Source organism: Cricetulus griseus (assembly GCF_003668045.3).
Source record: "Cricetulus griseus strain 17A/GY chromosome 1 unlocalized genomic scaffold, alternate assembly CriGri-PICRH-1.0 chr1_0, whole genome shotgun sequence".
NCBI lineage: Eukaryota > Metazoa > Chordata > Mammalia > Rodentia > Cricetidae > Cricetulus > Cricetulus griseus.
Genome location: NW_023276806.1, coordinates 134,158,150 through 134,180,987, shown reverse-complemented (window position 1 = coordinate 134,180,987; position 22,838 = coordinate 134,158,150). Strand labels below are relative to the sequence as shown.

The 22,838-nt window shown below is 45.2% G+C and overlaps 1 pseudogene; it reads right to left on the bottom strand.

Moving 5' to 3' along the window:
* Nucleotides 1-3,791: 3,791 nt before the first annotated feature.
* LOC113832995 lies at nucleotides 3,792-6,094 on the bottom strand (annotated as a pseudogene).
* Between the last annotated feature and the right edge of the window lie 16,744 nt (nucleotides 6,095-22,838).

Below are 22,838 nucleotides of genomic sequence, written 5' to 3'. Positions count from 1 at the left end.
ACTACAGGAGGCCCCATAGATTTCCAAGGTCTCCTCACTGAAACCCATGTTCCTGGGGTCTGGATCAGTCCCATGCTGGTATCCCAGCTATCAATTTGGGGAGCAAGAGTTCCCCGATGTTCAGGTCAGCTGTTTCTGTGGGTTTCATCAGCCTGGTCTGGACCCCTTTGCTCATCACTCGTCCTTCTCTGCAACTGAATTCCAGTTCAGTTCAGTGATTAGTTGTGGGTGTCTGCTTCTACTTCCACCAGCTGCTGGATGAAGGCTATAGGATGAGATATAAGACGGTCATCAATCTCATTATCGGGGGATGGCATTTAAGATAGCCTCTCCTCTGCTGCTTAGATTGTTAGTTGGTGTCATATTTGTAGCTCTCCAGACCTTTCCCTAGTGCCTGATTACTCTGTAAACCTAAAGTCTCCATTATGGTATCTCCTTTCTTGTTTTCTTATATTCTTTCCCTGACTCAACCTTTTTGCTCTCTCATGTCCTCCTCAACCCTCTTCTTCTCCCTTTCTCATTCTCCTAGCTCCCATTCTCCTAGCTCCCTCCCCCTCCTCCCTTGCTCCTAATTTGCTCAGGAGAACTTGCCCTTTCCCCTTCTCCAGGGGACCATGTATATCTCTCTTAGGGTCCTCCTTGTTGACTAGCTTCTCTGGCAGTATGGATTGTAGGCTGGTAATCCTTTATGTCTAAAAGCCACATGAGTGAGTACATACCACATTTGTCTTTTTGTGATTGGGTTACCTAGCTCAGAATGGTTTCTTCTAGTTCCGCCATTTTTCCTGCAAATTTCAAGATTCCATTTTTTTTCTTTTCTGCTGAGCAGTACTCCATTGTGTAAATGTACCACATTTTCTCTATCCATTCTTTAGTTGAGGGGCATCTAGGTTGCTTACAGGTTCTGGCTATTACAAATAGTGCTGCTATGAACATCGTTGAACAGATGACCTTGTTGTATGAATGTTCTTCTTTTGGATATATGACTAAGAGTGGAATTGCTGGATCTTTTGGTAGACTGATTCCCATTTTCCTGAGGAGTCACCATACTGATTTCCAATATGGCTGTACAAGTTGGCACTCCTACCAGCAGTGGAGAAGTGTTCCCCTTTCTCCACATCCTCTCCAGTATAAACCGTCATTGGTGTTTTTGATTTTGGCCATTCTAACAGGAGTGAGATGGTAGCTCAGAGTTGTTTTGATCTGCATTTCCCTGATGGCTAAGGATGTTGAACACTTTCTTATATGTCTTTCAGCCATTTTAGATCCCTCTATTGAGAATTGTCTATTTAGTTCTGTTCCCCCACTTTTTAATTGGATTGTTTGGTGTTTTGGAGACTTGCTTCATGAGTTTTGTTGTATATTTTAGAGATCAGCCCTCTATCAGATGTGGGGTTGGTGAATATCTTTTCCCAGTGTGTGGGCTGCCATTTTGTCTTACTGTGTCCTTAGCCTTACAGAAGCTTCTCAGTTTCAGGAGGTCCCATTTATCAATTGTTGACCTCAGTGTCTGTGCTACTGGTGTAAAGTTCAGGAAGCAGTCTCCTGTAGCAATTAATTCAAGGGTATTTCCCACTTTATCTTCTAATAGGTTCACTGTGGCTGGATTTGTTGGTCTTTGATCCATTTGGACTTAAGTTTTGTGCATGTCAATAGACATGGATCTCTCTGCAGTCTTCTACATTCCAGCATCCAGTTTTGCCAGCACCATTTGTTGAAGACGCTTTCTTTATTCCATTGTATAACTTTAGCTTCTTTGTCAAAAATCAAGTATTCGTAGGTGTGTGGGTTAATATCAGGGTTTTCAACTCTATTCCATTGGTCTACCCATCTCTTTTTGTGCCAATACCAAGCTGTTTTCAGCTCTGTCTAGCTCTGTAATAGAGCTTGAAGTCAGGGATGGTGATGCCTCCACAAGTTCCTTTGTTACAGGGTTGTTTTGGCTATCCTGGGTCTTTTGTTTTTCCTTATAAAGTTGAATTGTTCTTTCATGGTCTGAAGAATTGTGTTGGGATTTTGATGGGGATTGCTTTCAATCTGTAGATTGCTTTTGGCAAGATTGGCACTTTTACTATGTTGATCCTACCTATCCAAGAGCATGGGAGATCTTATTTTCTGGTATCTTTTAGAGATTCAATTCTTATGGTACAGGTTTTTCACTTTTTTGGTTAGCATTACCCCAAGGTATTTTTGTGGCAATTGTAAAGGGTGATGTTCCTCTGATTTCTTTCTCCACAAATGTATCATCTGTATATAATAAGGCTACAGTTTTTTTTTTTGTTTTTTTGTTTTGTTTTTTTGCTTTTTGTTTTTGTTGTTGTTGTTGTTAATCTTGTATCCTGCCACTTTGCTGAAGGTGTTTATCAGCTGTAGGAGTTCCCTGGTAGTTTTTCGGGTCATTCTTATAGACTATCATATTGTCTGCAAATAGTGAGAGTTTGACTTCTTCCTTTCCAATTTGTATCCCCTTGATATCCTTTTGTTGTCTATTGCTCTAGCTTAGGACTTCAAGGACAATGTTGAAGAGGTATGGAGAGGGTAGGGAAGCCTTGTCTTGTACCCGATTTTAGAGGAATTGCATTGAGTTTCTCACCATTTAATTTGATGTTGGCTGTTGGCTTCTGTATATTGCTTTTACTATGGTAAAGTATGTTCCTGTTATCCCTGATCTCTCCAAGACTTTTATCAAGGGGTGTTGGATTTCTTTCAAAGGCTTTTTCAGCATCTAGTGATCTAGTGAGATGATCATGTGTTTTTTTTTTTTTTGTTTTTGTTTTTGTTTTTTTTTTGTCCTCAGTCTGTTTATATGGTGGATTACATTGATTTTCCTATGTTGAACCATCCTTGCATCCCTGGTATGAAGCCTACTTGATTATGGTGGATGATTTCTCTACTATGTTCTTGGATTCAATTTGCCAGGATTTTTTTTTATAGTTTATAAATTAACCACTTTATTGAGTAATGCTGCTTTCAATATAAATACCTTTAAAATGTAAACATCTTCCTCCCAGGGCCACCTGTTGGCCCCAAAATAGTTCTGGGAGACACATTGGCCAGGCCGAAGCACCCCACTTGGCCCTAACAAGTGACGGCCATTACTCATGGTCCCCTATAGTGGGAAATTACCAATACGGAGTCAGGTAGAAATGTAAGGGTATTTAATAGGGAAAAGCCTTACTTACAGAGCAACCTAGCCAGCTGGCTAGGTAGAGGTCTGTATAGCAAGAAGCAAAGAGAAAGCGAAAGAGCAAACACAGTCACACTACGTCACTCTGACCACGCTTCTCAGACAGTTAAACTGTGAAACAGGTGTCACCAGGACAAATGGGGGAGGGCTGAAATGGCTGCGCTGGCCCAGGGGCACCTGGACATGTGTCCAGCAACCACCCTGCTGAGGCCTGAATGTAGCAGCCGTTGGAGGGAGACTATTGCATATTCTGTTGTACCTTGAGGAAGTTGGCCTGAAGGGTCCTTGGGGGAGGTAGGGAAGTAGGGGTCCCCTGAGTGGGGTTCAAGCTTCCCAGCCAGTGGGTTGGCTTTAGTCCTATGGCTCGAAGTAGCTGTGTCCAGAGGCTATACCTCGTGAATACTGAGGGGTGGCTCAGGGAGGGAACCCAGGCACCTGGCCCTCCATCCATCATCTGTGGAAAGGCCACCAAGAGAGCCAAGCAGGAACCAGGGCCAGACATGGCCTCCACAGGTTCCTGGACCAAGGCTTGGATGGAGTCCTGTGGTGAGGACCAGCTCCAGGGAACCAAGGAGATGCCAGAAAGGATGTTGAGACAGTAGGGTCAGCGTGGGCCTCCAGAGCAGCCAGACTCCTGGTGTTTATGAAGCAAGGACATCCTGGAGAAAGTGCACGGGCAATAGTATTCTTCACATCTGAGTGTCTGAAGGTGGGTAGGCAGGTTAAAGTGGTCAGTGTAGACACAGTTGCAATGGGAGCAGAATGGTTTCTCACCAGTATGGGTGTGGACATGGCCTAGAGAAGGCCTTTCTGTAGGTCGCGCAGACGCTGGGTAGCGTGTGGCTTCAGATGTGCATCTTCAGGGCGCCCAGGCTGAGGTACTCCTTCTTGCAGTATTTGCAGTTGAAGGCCTTCTGGGACTGGGGGTCCTTGGCTACTGAGAGCCTGGTTAGCTGCTTGGGCAGTTGACCCAAGCCGGGGAAGGAGACGAAGGCCTCGGAATCCACGGATGAGGCCGACGTGGAAGAGAAGGACGACGGCACTGGGGAGGGTGGGCTGGGTGGCTGGGAGCTTTTGGCGCTGCTGTCTTCATCGGACAGAGAGGTCAGTTCTGCCGCCCTGGGGCTCTCCCTCGGCGGGAGGGTGGCCGAAGCAACCGGTTGCACTTGGGGCACCAGGAGCGAGTCCCAGATGAGGGTGGGCATCGAGGCTGCTCAATCTCAGGTGGAGGGATGGCGGCCAGCAGGTAGGCCTGGTCATAGGGCTGCTGGAAGATGAACTCTACACAGCGTCCTACAGTTGGGCTTGCGGCAGGGGTTGGACGCCTTCCTAAGGAGCAAACATGGTAGCCGGGGCAACCGACTACTCCGCTCGCGAGGCCCGGCCGCGGCACTCGATTTGCCAGGATTTTATTGAGTATTTTTGCATCAATGTTCATGAGGGATATTGGTCTGTAGTTTTTTTCTTTTTTCTTTTTTCTTTTTTTTTTTAAATATTTTATGTATACAACGTTCTGCTTCCATGTATATCTGAATACCAAAAGAGGGCACCAGATCTCATAATGGATGGTTGTGAGCCACCATGTGGTTGCTGGGAATTGAACTCGGGACCTCTGGAAGAGCAGTCGGAGCTCTTAATCTCTGAGCCATCTCTCCAGCCCCAGTCTATAGTTTTTTCTTGGTTGTCTTTGTGTGGCTTGGGTATCAAGGTTATTGAAGCCTCATAAAGAGTTTGGCAATGACCCTTCTGCTTCTATTGTGTGGAATAGTTTGAGGAGAATTGGTGTTAGCTGTTCCTTGAATTTCTGGTAGAATTCTGCACTGAAGCCATCTGTCCGGGGCTGTTTTTGGTTGGGAGACTTTTCATGACTGCTTCTATTTCATTAGGGGTTATAGGTCTATTTAAGTTGCTTACTGTTCTTGATTTAATTTTGTTAAGTGAATCTGTCCAGAAAATTGTCTATTTCCTTTAGATTTTCAAATTTTGAGGAATATAAGCTGATGATTCTCTAGATTTCCTGTGTCTGTTATGTCCCCCCTTTTATTCCTGATTTTATTAATTTGCATGTTCATTCTTAAGTTTGGATAAAGGTTTGTCTCTTGTTTTTTTTTCTCTCGAAGAACCAACTGTTATATTGATTCTTTCTATTCTCCTAGTTTCCATTTTATTGATTTCAGCCCTCAATTTGATTATTTCCTGGCGTCTGCTCCTCCAGGGTGTATTGGCTTCTTTGTTTTCTAAAGCTTTCAGTTGTGCTGTTAATTCTCTAGTGTGATTATTCTCCTGTTTCTTCATGTGGGCATTTAGCACTATGAACTTTCCTCTTAGCACTGGTTTCAAAGTTTCCCATAAGTTTGGGTATGTTGTGTCTGCATTCTCATTGAATTCTAGGAAATGTTTAATCTTTATTTCTTCCTCAACACAGGAATTGTGCAATTGGGTGTTAATTTCCATGAGTTTGTAGGTTTTCTGCAAATTGTGGTGTTGAATTCTAACTTTACAGCATAGTGATCTGATAAGATACAGGGGATTATTTTAATTTTTTGTACCTGTTGAGGTTTGCTATATTGCCAAGTATGTGGTCGATTTTAGAGAAGGTTCCATGTGGTGCTAAGAAGGTGTATTGTTTTGTATTTGGATGGGATGTTCTATAGATGTTGGTTAAGCCCAATTGGGTCATAACTTCTTAGTTCCTTTAAGTTTCTGTCTGGTGTTCCTGTCCAGTGGTGAGAGTGGGGTGTTGAAGTCTCCCACTATAATTGTGTGCAGTTTTATGTGTGATTTTGAGTTTTGGCAATGTTTCTTTTACAAATGTGGGTGCCTTTGTATTTGGGGCATAAATGTTCAGAAGTGAGACTTCATCCTGATGGATTTCTCCTGTGATGAGTAGGAATTGACCTACTTCATCTTTTGATTTTTAGTTTAAAGTCAAATTTGTTGGATATTAGGATTGCTATCCCACTTGTTTCTTGGGTCCATTTGACTGAAAAATCTTTTCCTGCCCCGTCCAGCAGGATTCTGGTAATTCTCGGGTCTTGAGGGGGACTAAGCCTGAAAATAAATGGGCGAGAAAGAGAGAGCTAGACCAAGCAATGGGTGGTCAAGGTCTGTTTATTGAACTTAAGCAAAAGGTTCTTAAAGAAGAAAAAGGAAGTAAAGAAAGAGGAAGTAAGGGAGGGGGAGGAATGGGTGTTTAATGCCCTCAGGCCTGAGCAGGTGTCCGGGAACATTCTTGTGGTTTATCTCAGAGCACTAACCTTCAGGGAAGGGGTGGGGCATTTGACTAAATTGGTGGTTAGCCAAGCATGGAGGTCGCCAGGCCTCTTGTAAAGGAGACTTTTATATCTAACCAGGGCTGGCTCCTGACATCTCCCCCTTCTATGTATAATAGAATGGAGCGTCTGTCTTAGGCTACGTGATGGGCATCAGCAGCCAGGACCCTGTTTATGATATCGTCATTTATATGACCGTGAGGGATAGAACCTCTGTCTTAGGCTACGTGAGGTGAATCCACCCCCAGCACTTAGGGGACCTTTCATAAGGTGAGCAGCTCGAGAGTGCTTGGAGTGGGCCTCTGAGGTCGAGGCCTCACACTAATCCCATCATTGAGGAGCACTAAGAGTGAGATGGATCAGCGTCTGGCCTGTGGGCATCACGATAATCCCATCATTGACATTTCCAAGGCCAAGGAAATCGAGAGGTTCGATGTTCAAGGCCTGAAAAATCTAGGCCTTTAGGAGGATTGTTGGGGTTTTCATTACAGTCAGGCAGCTCAGGGTCTCATATCTCCAGTTGATAATGAACACGAAACCAGTGGTCCGAGGATGGTGTCAATCTGAGACTTAATGAATCTGGTTAATCTTTGAAAAGCCCAAGGCCTGAAAGAAATTAATAAGAGAAGCCCAACCATAGGACCAAGGATGGAAGGTAACAGAGTGGAGAGCCATGGAGAGGTGGAAAACCAATTTTTGTACCATGATTCTGCTTGTTCTCCTTGTGTTTTACGTTTCTCCGGGCCATCCTGAATCTTTTTTAGGCTGTCTTCAACTAGGCCCGTTTTATCTGCGTAAAAGCAACATTCTTCTTTGAGGGCTGCACAGAGACCTCCTTGTTGTAGGAAGAGGAGATCGAGGCCTCTCCTGTTTTGTAGAAGTACCTCGGAAAGGGAGGAGAAGGGAGTCTTTGAGGTTTTTAAGACCTCTTTGTAGTTCTTGTCTCTGTCTACAGCTGCGCAGAATTGTGCGTATTGTCTATTGGAGGTGACTAACGAGGCTATGCCTGTCCCTGCCCCTGCTGCCCCCGGTCCTAGGATAATGGCTAGGGTGACAACAGTAATGGGTTCTCTTTTGGGCCTGCCTCGGTCCCAGAAATCTAGAAAGATTGATGGCTCATGTATGGTTAGTCAGGGCAGCAGCTGAACTGAAACACAATAGTCTCTTTTGACAAGAAGGTAGAGGTGACAATATAAGTAGTCAATCCAGTAGAACAGGCAAGGTAGGAATTAAGTGCCAAAATGTATAGAAAAGAGGAATTAACTATAAGGGTTTGACTGCAAATTTGAAAAAGGGGGGCTGGGGAAAGCATATTTGGTCCAAGAAGGCATAGGCCTAAGCTTGACACCTGTCCCAATGTTAAACCCTGCCCGTCAGTCAGATTCCAGCACAGGGAGGAGGTATCATTAGTGAGGTGTAAGTCCCCAAAACCTGCAATTCCCTCATAAAAGGGAGGAGTGGAAGAATAGCACTCCCAACTGTCCTCTATGAGGGAGTGGTTGGCTTGATGAAGGCCCTGAACAGTAGAATTAGAGAATAAGGTCAGTGGAGGAGGGAGGTCCTGGGGGGATGGTTGGCTGAAACTTAGTAGAGGGCTGGGCGGGAACTCCTAGAGTGAGGGCTACTGGAGGTTTACGCAGAATTGAACCAGGTTGGTGTAATTCTGTATTAGGGCCAATAGCTGTATTTGAAGTAGTAGGAAGGGTCTTAGTCAGCTGAATCTTAAAGGTAAGGCCAATGTCTCGGCCTGAAATGTAGAGGTGAAGGCCCCATTGGACACCTCTCCCTTGCCAAAGGGAGGATGATTTCCCCTTATCGGTAAACGTAATTTGTAGGGGGTTACACCAATGGGAGCCACAGCGGGAATTCAGGCGGGATGGCCCTGAATTAAGTTGTTGGGACAGGGGTCTAGTCTCTTAACTGTAATAAGGTCCCAATGGAGGAGGGTTTCCAGTATGTATCTCCGGTGGTCTCACACCCCCAAGAAGCACAGAAGTAATCATTCTCAAATCCACAGTGAGCCTCTAGAGAGCGATCTCTGTGAGAGCCAGGACAGACATATATAGGTGCCATTGTAAAATAAGTTCTAGTGAACTGATCATAGCAATTAGGGGTGGTTGCATACCTCATGGAAGTATTGACAGGTCTAGGTTGTGGCATAAAATGGGAGGGAGTTCCCCAGAGAGGGTCGGCTCCCACAGCCAAGACACAAAGATCTATGGGGGGGGGGGGAATAAGAGGGCCGAGTTCCAATGTATGTAGAGGCATTGGCAACATGACCAGCTTGGTTGATCATCCAGGTGTAGTTGTAGATCTGATAGGGGCTTGCAGCGGCAACGGCAATCAAGGGTGAGAAACACACAAGTAGCCAGAAAGACATCATCCTTTATCTGGAATTAAGAAGAATTAGAAGACTTCTCAGGGGCTTCCCTGGGTGGGTTACATAGTTTTAAAAGGCGTTCAGGCAACCATCTAGCATTATTGGCCTGAGTATCAAAAATACATGCATGTCCTTTTCCCCAAATGAGGACAGGGTCTGGTCCGTGCCATTTGTGAGTTAGAGGATCTTTCCATAGGCCTGAGCATAATTTTGAGCCATTGATGGATGCCAGAGGCAATCTGCAGCTGATTTTCCAGTAGCATCATATGTGAGGAAATTTAGCACAAACAATGCATGATTGAGTGGGTTCTTATGATTGCCTTTATTGGGGTATAGAATTTCTCCTCCTGAATATAGTTTAAATAGCATGTTTTTAAGTGTTTGAGCTCTCAACGATCCCCTGGCCCTGGGGGTTGTAGGGAATACCAGTAATGTGATTGATGTTTAAATGTGAACAAAATTGTTTGAAGGTTTGACTGGTATATCCAGGGCTGTTATCTGTTTTAATAGTCTTGGGTTGGGGTAGGGCAGTTAGGCAGGAAAGAACATGATTTATGACATTTTTGGTGGTCTCGCCCACTTGGAGCGTGGCGTAAATGAAACCACTGTAAGTGTCAATAGTTAACTTGTATGTATTTTAATTTTCCAAATTGGGAGACGTGGGTGACATCCATTTGCCAAAGTTGTCCAGGGAGCACAGACCTTGGGGGTTAACCCCAAGGTGGGGCTCCGGCAGGAGAGTAAAACAGCCTTTGCAAGAGTGGACTATCTCTCTAGTTTGTTCTTTGGTAATGCCAAACTGAAGGCGTAGGGTATGAGCAGTGAGATGATGGGTAGCATGGGCTTGTTGGGCTAAGGATGTGGGGTCAGAGAGGGGGGCCCGTTTGAGCCAAGGTAACTATTTGGGTGGCTTGATCAATGGCATCATTTGCCCAAGAAAGGGGCCCAGGCAACCCGGAATGTGCGAGAATGTGACCAATAAAGAGGAGGTTTGGGTTAAAATCAAGCACTGAAGAGTGGAAAAGAATGGAGCCACACCTGTAGATGGGCGGATATAGGGAACAGTCTCAAGACAGGGAACAGAGAAGGCAAAATAAGCACTATCAGTATAAAGGTTAAAGGGTACATCAGGGAGACTTTCAAAGACTTTAATTATAGTCAAGAGTTCTACTATCTAGGCAGAGGGGGCCAAGGTTTGAAAATAAAAGATTCTGTCATCTGTGGAGTAGGCAGCCATCCAGGTAGATGACCCATCAGTGAAAACCAGTGTAGCGTCATTAAGGGGAGTCCTTTTTGTTACTTTTGGAAAGATTATGGGGGTTTTTATAAAGAATTGGACAAGTCTATTAGCGGGGAAATGATTATCAATAAGGCCTTGGAAGGATATAAGATTAATTGCCCAAGTATCTTCATTTTGGGCGAGCCATTGTACCTGAGAAGGGGTGTAAGGGAGTACAATGATGTCGGGATCTTTGCCAAATAATTTGAGACTATGCTCTCTGCCCATTCTAATGATTTGAGAAACTAGACAGGGGTAGGTAAGGAGGACTCTGCCAGGTGAAGCAGATAGATGGACCCAATAGAGGGGATCGTTCTGCCAAAAAAGGCCTGTGGGCGTAAATGGTGTAGAGAAAATAAGGAAGCTCAAGGGTTTATGGGGGGGGGATAAGAAACATGTTGGTTAATGGCTGTCTCCACCAGGGCCAAGGCCTGGGTGGCTTCAGGGTGAGGGTGCGGGGACACAGGGTTAGAATTCCAAGAGGTTTGAGTTCTCCTGTGATTTTTTAGATGGGGGCGAAGCCAATTGATGTCACCAAGTAACCGCTGAAAATCCTTAAGAGTAGTAAGGGAATCTTTCCTGATCTGAACCTTTTGGGACATAATTTTATTTGGGAAGATTCGTAACCTAAAGAGTTGAGGGGGGGTGAGTTTGAATCTTTTTGGGGGATATCTGTATGCCTTAGGTTCGTAAGGCTTTAACAAGTTGTTGGGTGACAGAGGCCAAATTGTGTTCATCGGGTCCGGCCAGAAGGATGTCATCCGTATAATGAATGACATACAGATGAGGATGTTGAACCCGAAAGGGATCTATAACCTGGGCAACATATTTTTGACAAAGGGTGGGACTATTTGCCATACGTTGAGGGGAGGACTCTCCATTAGAAGCTGGGCATAGGGCCTACATGATTAGGAATACTGAAGGCAAAGCGTTTGCAATCATCAGGGTGAGGGGGAATGGAAAACAAACAATCCTTGATCAATGACAATTTTAGAATATTGTTTATGGATGGTTACCGGAGAGGGAAGGCCAGATTGTAAGGCTCCCATGGGCATCGTAGTCTTATTAATGGCACGGAAGTCTTAAAGTCCCTAATGAATTTGACCTCCTTAGACAACTTTTGGCCCATTATTATGGAACAGAATGAGGGGGACTTACCATGGAATCAGTTGCTCATGAGCGGTGAGAACTTTTCCCAGACCAACGTCCATTGCAATCGGCGAGCAGGACTTCTTGTCAGCGTGCACTGCTGAGGGTTTCCTTGGGGAGGGTTTCCGATCGGTGAAAAGTCCATACCTTGGGCCCCACATTGGGCGCCACCTGCCCCGTCCATCAGGGTTCTGGTAATTCTCGGGTCGTGAAGGGGACTAAGCCTGAAAATAAATGGGCGAGAAAGAAAGAGTGAGACCAAGCAATGGGTTGTCAAGGTCTGTTTATTGAACTTAAGCAAAAGGTTCTTAAAGAAGAAAGAAAAAGGAAGTAAAGAAAGAGGAAGTAAGGGAGGGGGAGGAATGGGTGTTTAATGCCCTCAGGCCTGAGCAGGTGTCCGGGAACATTCTTGTGGTTTATCTCAGAGCACTAACCTTCAGGGAAGGGGTGGGGCATTTGACTAAATTGGTGGTTAGCCAAGCATGGAGGTCGCCAGGCCTCTTGTAAAGGAGACTTTTATATCTAACCAGAGCTGGCTCCTGACCTTTTCCCAACCTTTAATCCTTAGGTACTGTCTTTGAAGTTGAGGTGTGTTTCTTGTATGCAGCAGAAGGATGGATTGTCTTCTTATCCATTCTGCTAACCTGTGTCTTTTTATGGGCAAGTTAAGACCATTAATATTGAGGGATATTAATGACAATTGATCATTCTTTGTTTTGGATTTGGTAGTGGTGGTGAAATTATGTGTGTGTTTCCATCCTTTTTCTCTTTTGGCTGTTGGTAAAGTGGGATTATCTATTGCCTATTTTTTTTCTGGTTGTAGTTCACTTCCTTGGGTTGCAGTTTTCCTTCCAGAACTTTCTGTAGGGCTGGATTGGTGGATATGTATTGTTTGAATCTGGTTTTGTCATGGAATATCTTTTCACCATCTATATTGATTGAAAGCTCTGCTTGGTATAGTAGTCTGGGTTGGCATCCATGGTCTCTCAGTGTAGGTAGAATATCTATCCTGGACCTTCTGGCTTTCAGAGTTTCCATGGAAAAGTTAGGTGTGATTCTGATAGGTTTGCCTTTATATGTTACTTGACCTTTTTCCTTTGCTGCTCTTAATATTCTCTTTATTCTGTATGTTTGGGGGGTTTTGATTATCATGTGGCGAGGAGACCTTTTTTTTTTTTTTCTTTTTTTTTGGTCAATTCTATTTGTTCTGTAGGCTTCTTGTACTTTCATCGGCATGTCTGTCTTTAGATTGGGCAAGTTTTCTATGATTTTGTTGAATGTTTTTTCTGCGCCTTTGAGTTGGATTTCTTCACCTTCTATACCTATTATTCTTAGGTTGGGTCTTTTCACGGTATCCCATATTTCCCAGATATCTTATGTTAGGGATTTGTTGGACTTAAGATTTTCTTGAGTCTATTTCTGCTAGTGTGTCTTCAACGCCTGAGATTCTTCCATCTCTTGTATTGTTTCTTATGCTTGTATCTGTAGTTCCTGATCGTTTACCCATCTTTTCTATTTGCAGCATTCCCTCAGATTGTGCCTTCTTTATTGTGTCTGTTTCAGTTTTTAGGTCTTGAAGTGTTTCCTTGAAAGATTTGTTGATATCTTGTATTTTTGGGTTTTTTTCTTCCATTTCTTTAAGGGATTTTCTCAGATCGTCTTTGAGGCCCTCTATCGTTTTCATGAAGATGTTTTTTAAGGTCATTCTCTTCTGCTTCATCTGCATTGTCATGTTCTGGTCTTGCTGGTGTATGGTCCCTAGTCTCCGGTGGTGTCATATTGGTTTTTCTGTTGAACGTGCTTTTATATTGTCATCTTCCCATCCTTTCTTCCGATGTGTGTAGAAGGGTGTGTGTAGCAGGAGTCTCTTCTCCTGGTGGTTCCCTTCTGGTAGATGCAAACAGTTACAATACTCTGATGTCTGTCCTCTTCTTGTGGATGGAGGCAGGACTGTTACTGGGGCCTTGGCAGTCTCTGGGTGTGTTGGATCCTGCTGGCTGAGTTCAGATCTCGTGAGCAGACCCCCAGTATCAGGTGTCCCCCAGCAGGGCAGGGGAACCAGAACTGGAAGCAGTCCCCGTCCTTTCAACATTTTTAACACTTCATCTTTGTCTCCATGATTTCTGATATATTTGTTAGTCTTAGGAGTGTCTTGTGTGTGGTGAGTCACTTCTCTCTAGCTGCTTTTACAAGATTTGAGTAGGTATGGGACCCCCGTGTGTACCCTGCAGAGAATTAATTGGAAAACTTCACACATCCACGAAGTCCATCACATTTAGGACATTTAATGCTGTGGTTTCAACATATGGTTCTGGCTTAGCCTTCTCTCCCTGGTTATGTGCAGCCAGAGATACTCTGCTGAGCCTTCATTCTCAAGTCTTTGCTGGGAGCACACACTGCCTGGTACACTCTTGAGAGCATGTAAACCTCCAGTAACATGTCAACGCTTTTTCAAAGCCATGGATGAATATCTCATTCACAGGTTCTTCTTTCTCTGAGTTTTTTGTTTTATCAGACTTCTTATCCTCATCTATGAACTTTCTCAGGCAGCTATGAAAGTCATTGTGGGTTATTTTTGAGAAATGCCCCTCCTCCAGAGCTTTACACACAAAGATCAAGAAAAACAAAACCCAAGAAACAGGACTGTCTCAGAATGCCAAAGAAGCCAATTGGGTAAATCCATCTCTGGGATAGTTTTGCAGAGAGCTGCCAAGCTATTCTGCCTCTCTAGTGTGGCCAGTCATCTGCTAGTCTTCAAGCAGCTCTGACCATGAGACTGCTGGTGTTCGAGGCTTAACCCAATATGGAAAGAGTAAGGAATCTGTCAAGCTCAATGCCATTAAGCCCCATGTTCCAATGAGATTCAGTTATTCTCCTAAGACACACATCCCCAGCACTGTTGCAAGACTTTGATTTTATTTCCAGATGCTGAGGCCACAATTCCTTGCTTGAGTGAGTGAATCATTTTCAGAGGTCTGTGCTACCATTCTACAGGCACTACTCCAAATGAGAAAAGTGAAAGACTGTGCCAGTATAGCATAATGGGTAGTGTGCTTGCCTAACAAGTGTGAAGCCCTGGGTTAAATCCCAGAATCACATGAACAGGGTTGGACTAGAAATGTAGCTGAACACTCAGTAAAATGTAATAGGCCATTCTAGTAGGAGCCTGGAAAACAGTGCAGCTAAGAGGTAGGAAGACTATGGAGGGCCCAGCTGATCCTCTCTAGAATGGAAGTTCATAACTTGTGCTTCTCAAAGGAACAGCAAACCAAAGATGGTACAAATGTGATTCAGGGGTACCAGGGTTCATCCAAAGCTGGTAGCCCAACTTGGTAGGGTAGTCCACATGGTACTGGTATTAACCTAAAGTACTCTAAAGTTTAGAGTCATGCATGGGATATAGGAGGGAAATGGGTTGTGGACTCTTCCTCTCTGGTTATGAAGAGCCACTGATGCTGAGTGTGGTAGGGAAGTCCCTGCATGGAGGCCATGACCCCCCAGATGTTAGAGGTACCCAGATGTTAGAGGTACCAGAGCCACGGAATATCTGCCATGGAAAGCTACTCTTGAGTGGAACCAGCCCCAAAAGAGAAGTATGTTGAAGGCAGAAGAGCCAGAAGAGAAATCATCTAAGCCCTATGACATTGGGCATGACTCGACAGCATTTGGAGTTTGCCCTGCTGGGTGTTTCTGTCTTTGATTCAAGTTTTTCCTCAACCTTGCTCCCTATACCTCTACTTTGGAATGGCAATGCATGTTGCATCTATATCAACCAGCAAGAGAAACACGACCATGACTCTTCTTCAAGCAGTTTATTCAAGAACCTTGTACATTAGCCCCACCCCCACCCCCTGCCAGCCCTTAAAAGCAAGCTCATTACCCAATTAGCTCATGCCACCTGGCGATCCCGGATAGGTCACAGCTGGAGGAGGCACACCAGATCCACTAAGCACTTCCAAATAAGGCTGTTTACAGCTAAGCTCGGTCTCCCTGGCATCCAGCCAGGCGCCATCTTGGGGCTGTGGCTCCCCACAAATGCATAATCTGCACTACTGTACATTAGAAGTATGTAATTTGCTTTTTAATTTTACAGGACGTTACATTTCAGAGACTCCCTGAGTCTAGGAAGAGACTTTGGACTTTTAAACCATTGTGACTATGAAAGGCAATGGGGACTTCTGAAGTTGGACTGAAAGCATTTTGATATGGTACAAGCCTATGGGATCCAGGGAGTGGAGCATGGTGGTTTTGAATAAAAATGGCCCCCATAGGCTCATATTGTTTGAATGTTTGTCCCCAGTTGGTATCTGTTTCAGGAGATGAATTTCCTTCTCTCTAGGGAGGCTTTTATATATTCATAGTGTATTGTTCAGGCTGGCCTCAAACTCCTGAGCTTAAGTGGTTCTCCTGCCTCACAAGTAGCAGGAACTGCAGGCATTGAACTGAAGTGTTCTAAGTTTCCCTATAAAAGATTCTTGGTACTCAGCCAGACACCTAATGCCAGCAACTCTGACCCACATACCAGAAAGAGCGAATGCCAGGTTCAGTCAGGCCTTGGCCTGAGCAGGATGAATAGGGGGCAAACCTCAGAGGTATTCCCTGTAGTTCCTTTCCCTTCTGTGAATATCCCAGTGAAAATTGAACCAGGTAAGGTTTAGCTGACCAGTGGCTGAAAAGGGGCAAATCTTGAATGTCTGGAAGATTGAATGAAATTATGTACAAATTCTCTTGAAGTGTGCTTAAAACAGCTCCTGCAGTCTTGAGCAGTGGGCTGTGATGAAAGGAACTGTACAAGGTAGATCTTTCACTAGGGTGCCCAGCTGCTCTGGTTATCTGGAACCCAAGGTTTTAGAGCAGAGAGTCATGGGCACAGTGGCTTTTGTCTTGATGGGCTCCATTGACCTGAAATAAGATGGCTATTTCACACACTCACAGCTGTTTTTAATCTACTTGACCTCTGCCTCTGGGTTCAGAAGAGAGAAGTTGGCATTTCTCATAGCAGAACAAAAGTTACAAGTATTTCAATTTAAAGGAACCCCGATCCCATGACCTGATAGCCAACATTCTGTCATTTAATAGTTCATCTTCATCCCTCCGTACGGTGGTTGGTTCTAGCCCCTGGCTGAACATTAAAATCACCTGTAGCTTTTAAAAACAAGTTGAGGCTGGAGCTTGTAGCTCAGTTGGTTCAGTTGCACAAACTGTGGGTTTGATTCCCAGCACTTCATAAACTGGGTGCCGTGGTGCCTGTCTGTAATGGCAGACCTCGGAGCCAAGAGGATCAGAAACTCAAGATCATCCTGGGCTGCATTGTGAGTCTGAGGCCACCCTTGGCTACATATGAGGATGTTTCAAAAAAAAAAAAATACAAAAGTAAATAAGCAGACAGATCCTTTGGCCGGGTCATAGTAGGGAAGCCCCACCCCCCTCCATCCGTACTTTGTGGTCACTCTCCAGCCACTTTAACATGAGACTCGCGGTCTAAGGCCAAGAAGGACAAGACTCTAAGTCTATCTGGCAGACAAAATAATAAAAAAAAAAAAATTCCTGTTGAATTTGAACTACAGGTGAAGTTTTGTTTTTTTTTTTTTTTTTTCTTTTTTTCAGTACATACTTTTGGAACAAAGAGACTTAAGAATCTATCTGCTGTCTATCTAAAATTGAAGTTTGGCTTTCGTTATTTTACTTGGAAACTATAAAGGACAAACCTGAAGACGAAATAAAGCTGTCTGTGTGGTGAATTCTTGTCTCACAAAATAAGACTGTAGAAAATAACAAAGACGATTGCGCCAAGCCAGTGCCACCATGGGTGGGGGTGGGGCAGGTGCTTCTTAGCTGTGGAAGAGGAAGGAGCAATGCTCACGTTGGCTCTCCAGGACCCACCACCATATGTACCACATCCTGATTTTTCTAACATCGGAAGTTAACTCTCCACACTTCTAGAGCCAAGGTCAACATCGAGTTTGGACCTGGCCTCCATCAGGCCTTTCTGTGTCCCAGACAGTCTCTCTCTCTCTCCTCTCTCTCTCTCTCTCTCTCTCTCTCTCTCTCTCTCTCTCTCTCTCTCTCTCTCTCTCTCTCTCTCTCTCTCTCATTCTCTCTCTCTTTCTCGCTCTCTCTCTCTCCTGCCTGTCTGTGTTCACATGTATATGCAGGTATACATACATGTGCATGTGAAAGTCGGACAACCTTGGGTGGTGGTGTACAGACATGATTCTCCTAGATGTCTGAGATGGTCTCTCACAGGCCCAGAAGCTGCAGGGTGGGCAAGGGTGCCCAAACCTCCCCAGTGCTGGAATTATGATGTTGTAGGTACGTGCCCAGCTTTTCTTTTCCTTCCTTCCTCTTTTTAAATTGCTGTTAAGACTGGGTTGCTCTGTACAATCATCCTGGCTGTACTAGAATTCGCTCTGTGGACTTGAACTTGGGAGATTCACCTGCCTCTGCCTCCTGAGTGCTGGGATAAAAGGCATGTGCCACCACCTCCCAGTGTTTTTAATCTGGATTCTGGTATTGCTCTCAGATCCTCACTTGGAAGGCAAACACATTATCACTGAACTTTCTCCTTAGCATCTTCAGTGTTTCCTTATTAACAGGGCATCTGTCCAATTAGGGGCTGGCCCTGTGATATTATTTAATCACTTTATTTTTGCTTGTTTTGTTTTTGAGATAGGGTCTCACTGTGTAGCTCTGGCTGTCCTGGGACTCGCTATATAGACCAAGCTGGCTTTGAACTCCGAGACTCACCTGCCTCTGCCTCCCTAGAGGCAGGATCACCTCTAGGTGGGATCACCACCATGCCTGGTGGATAATCACTCTTCTATTGACCTAGTCTCCATATATACTCCTGCACTCAGATGCTGGGAGCTACAGCAATTTTGGACATATTTCAGCCCTTAACAGTGCAGTTCCCCTCTGAAACGGAGTTAGTGGTATAGAAGAGGTATGTTCTTTTGAGAAAGAGTCTCGGTTCTTTTGAGAAAGAGTTGCTCAGTGGGAAGTAGAGGATATAGAGATGTAAAATACATTGAGCCAAGAGGAACCACGATAGAAGAAACTATTAGAAAGGGGCAACCACTCTTCCAAGAGATTGGTGTAACTGGAAAGAATAGGAAGACACAGAGATGGCAAGTCACAGTGGGAACGCGGGAGTGAGATTTCTGGTGTCCTTTTTCCTTTTTAGGAAAAACACAACTAAAACTCAAGTGTGGTGAGATTATGACCAGGAGCACGAGTGGGGACAGCTCCATCTTTTTATTGGGGCAGGACTGGTGGTGGGAGGTTGACAGACATGGATGTGCACAAGGAAGAGGCCCCAGATACCCTGGGCTGCCGAAGGGAAGCTGGCTCGGAGCTCTCCCTTCAGTGATGGTGTGTACCCGCCACATTCCGGATACCTAAACTTCAGGTGAAGGCTGCTAGGGTTATCCAGAGTACAACACAATGTCTTCTGAACATTTACAAAGAGTGTGGCCAGGCAAGGAGTTGGAGTGGTGGATGGAAAAAAGAGCCACCAACTACGGCTGCGGACCGCAGCCACAAACCACTGACTTTTCCCAGAGAATAGCAACTGAGCCGTGCCCACTGCAGAGCGGGTGCCCAGACTTCCCTCGCCTTTGTCCAGGGCGCATCCCGTGTCTGTTTCCTGCGCTCCCCTACTGACCCTCTGACCGATGCCCCTTGCTACCATTCCACCGTGAGTGAAAGGTTTCCTTAATATAAGAGTGTAAATAAAAGCCAGGCTGAAAAATGAGTTTTCCATCTGGGCAATCACTGGCCTAACCTCGGCTGTCAATAGTCTAGCGAAGGCGCGCAGATGGCAGATGGAGTCTCCGCACTTGAGGGACCTGGGCATCTCGGAGCAGCACGCGCTGGGGACAACGAAGATGAAAGCTGTGAGCCTGGGGACACTGCAGAGTCCAGCCCAGCATTCTGCAAGAGCAAATGCTAAGAGGCCCTCCTCCCCCACTCTATGTGACACCCCGGAGACCAGAGAACAGTTGCAGGAATCGCCCTGGTGTTCGATGTCCTCTGGAACGGTGTACCCGTCAGGCCTCCCTAATTTATGGTCATTGGTATCATAGCTATAATGTGATTTATCTGACCGCAGAGAAGATGGTAAAAACCTCGATGACTGATTGGCCATCCAAGCATTGTGCATTTCTGATTGGCCTTATTAATTTAGGATTCAGCCAGGAAAGCAGCCTCTTGGCAGAGTCAAGGAAATCAACTTGGTAACAGCCTCAGTTCTTGAGTCCTCTGGGACTCGCAGGGGTCTAGCTTTTGTGAAATGGAAGAAATACTGGATTGCTGTAAGAGGGCCCGGGAGTTGAACGGAATGTGCTAGCATGCTGACTGAATCAGATTGAGCTTAAGAGGATGAAGATCTTTTTGCCTTAGCTGGGACTGATTCCCACTTCACATTTATACAGACCAAAGACATCAGTGCTTGCCAGATAGGAGGGAGGATGGTGTTTTTGTTTGTTTGGAACGTTTGCACCTGGGTGGGAAACCCAACATACAACTTAGAAAGGAAGGGGGGGGGAAGACAAGTTAAATATGTGTTTCACAATTTTATGTGAGGGAAAAAATACTTTCTGAGTTTTTGTCAGACCTCCTAGTTATGGGATCTACAAATTATTGGTTAAGCAAACCAATACACCACACATTCACAAGGTCATTACTCTGTGCTGCAGTAATTGTCATTTAAATGTCACCACTGAGTGATGCAACTTAGCCTGGTGAATAAAGGACTAAGTAAAAATATTTGAAAGAGGGGAGGATATTGTTTATTGGAAAATATATTTATGTGAATGAGTTACAAATTTGGTAGAGATGGCTATATAATTTAAATACACCCCAGTCATTTATTATACTCAACTGTAAGTAGGATTCCAGTGTACACTCGTAACACTAGGCAACCTCTAGACATAAGCATTAACATAGTCGGAAAGGAGAGGGAGGGAAAGGATTTGATTGATTAGGAAAGGGGCAGGTTGATGTCACACAGGCAGCAGCACAGTCATTTCCTTTATTTATAGCTCTAACCAGAAAAACGGACTAGGAGCATCTGAGTTCCAATTTCTTTTGCTGCCGGAACTGATGAGTGGTTGCCTTAAACGCCATTGAGCCAGAAGGTTGTGCATTTCATTTATTGCCAGGTTACGGAAGCTTGGAAATGGGTCTGGAAGGCCATCGGTAATTGTCCTGCCACTCATCAAGGTGGGCAAGTGCAATCTTGCTGGTGGAATTGGCTCAGTAGGGGAGAGGGCTGCCTGTCAGTGCTGACTGGCATCCTCAAACGCTGTCCAAGTGGAAGTGAAGGTGGCCCATTTAGTCTTCTGATGGGGGAAAAACATGGTGGAGCAGAAAGCACAGAGGCTATCTTCCAGAGCAACAAAATGGATGTGGAGTTGGACAGGGACCTGTTTGGATCACCAGACACATTATGTGCTCAGGGCACAGATGTCCTATTTCCCATGTCCTAGATGTGCGCCCCATGGTAGGTAGATAATGCAGCACTTAGAAATGTGTATAAGCCAGGAACATTCCCCCCATGTGTTGGTCTCTGCACTGGTTCACGAAGGGTGTGAGGGGTTGACAAAGACAGAACAAGTCATGCTGGCTGGCAGGGGTGGAACTTGAGAATGGAGAGGAGAGTTGAGAGGACTGGAGGGGTGTCAGAAGCCAGCCTTGGCGACTCCCCATGCCTAGCTAGCCGCCAGATAGTCTAGCATCCCATCCCTCAGGTTCAGGGACCTGGCCTGAGAAGCAACTAACACCTATCCCTTCCCCCACTTCCTTAACACAGGAGATTCCCGATACCTGCCTGAAAGCAACTAACATTCATCCCTCCCCCACCTCCTTTTTCTCTGCTTCCTCCTTTCTCTATAAAAACCCCTTGTAATAATAAATGGCCTTGACAAGAAATCTGCTTGGTCCCGCTTTTTCTTTCCCGCCCATTATTTGCAGGCGTGATCCACCTCAGACTCACGAATTACCGAGCCCCTCGGGACGGGGCAGAGGGGAGTGGAGGGAAGGAGACAAAGATGATGGTGTCCCAGGTTGTCCAACTTCGGGGTCCTCATTCGTCAACCACTTCCTGTAAAGATGCATCCAGACATGGTCTTTATCTTTGTAAAGAAAGTAACAGAAACCCTTGTGACTTTCCTTAAGCACATTAAACGCTAATGACTGCTGGGCAAGCTCAAGTCATAAACAAGAACTCGACTTGGAAAATCTTAATACCACGTTTAGCCATAAGTCATTGTGAGCTACCAGGATATATGGCACAGAAACAAATCACATCTCCCCAGCACTGCACCTTGACCTCTCGCAGTGTTTAAAGACAGGCCGACAACTCTACAGTAGCATTCCTGAATCCAGCGCAACTGACCCTGCAGGAAATTCATCAGCTATCACAACAAAACTCACTTCTGTCCATCTGCATACATCTACTTGATGGGCAGCCTCTTCCTGGGATGCTCTACTGATGGTTTTCTTTCATCGTCCTTAGCCTCCCCATCTCCTCCTCCTTCCTCTGGAGAACCCTGCACAGCTGTTAAAGAGCAACCCCAAACAACTCTTTTGCCTTCATGCAGTCTCTCAGGCCACATCTCTGTGGCAGCTCTACTTTGCTCTAGAAAGATATAGGGTTACTTATTCTCTTAGAGAGAATACCCTACTCCTTAGGGGGTGGACTCTAGCCCATTACAGCCAGCGTTTCCAAGACCACGACTCTCACACCCCAGCCATTATGTGATGTGCCCCCTTCCATTTGGGCTGTCGTAGTCAATGCCCTCTGCCAGCTTTGCACTCAAGCTGGCAGAAAGCCTTTGTGTGGAGGACCTGCAGTATCTAGGTACCAAGGGCAGATAGCCCAGGGGCTTTCCCGGGGGGCCCAAACTGTGCCTGTCATAGCAGTTCTGGGTGACCCTGACAGTTGCTGTGTTCTTTACTCATTTTGCAAATGGTACAGAAACTCTCTTCTACATTGCAATGAATGCAAAGGAAGGTGAAGTCTAAGGTTTGAGACTGATTCTGCTGGTTCCATGTGGGAAGCATAGCTTAAAGGTCAGCAATAGATGGGAGTGGAAAGGCAAGAGGAATCTCTGCAGGCAACAGAAAGGAGAATGGACAAAAAGGGAAAGCTGGACATGAAAGGGCAAGTGTCAATGTCATAACAAGAGCCCTGGATAACCAGACTTGTAGAGGGCAAGTGTCAGTGATACCAACAATGGATGCTCTAGGAAAATGGGGCTCCTGAAAATATTCATAATGAACAGTACTGACCAATAGCTCAGGAGGAACTGCATTGTGCCATGTGACTTAGATAACAGTGGCACAGCATTGGGTAGAGATCCAGAGTGGTCCAGCCCTGAATCTCCTCTTTCCTTAGAAGACAGCAAAAGGATTATAGAATGCATTACTGTGATACACTGTTCTTGCTGGTTTCAATTCTCTTGAGCTATTGTGGTGGTGTGGATAGGAAGGGCCCCTATAGACTGATGTGTTTGAGTGCTTGGCCCATAGAGAATGGCACTATGAGGTGGTGTCTTGTTGAAGGGTGTC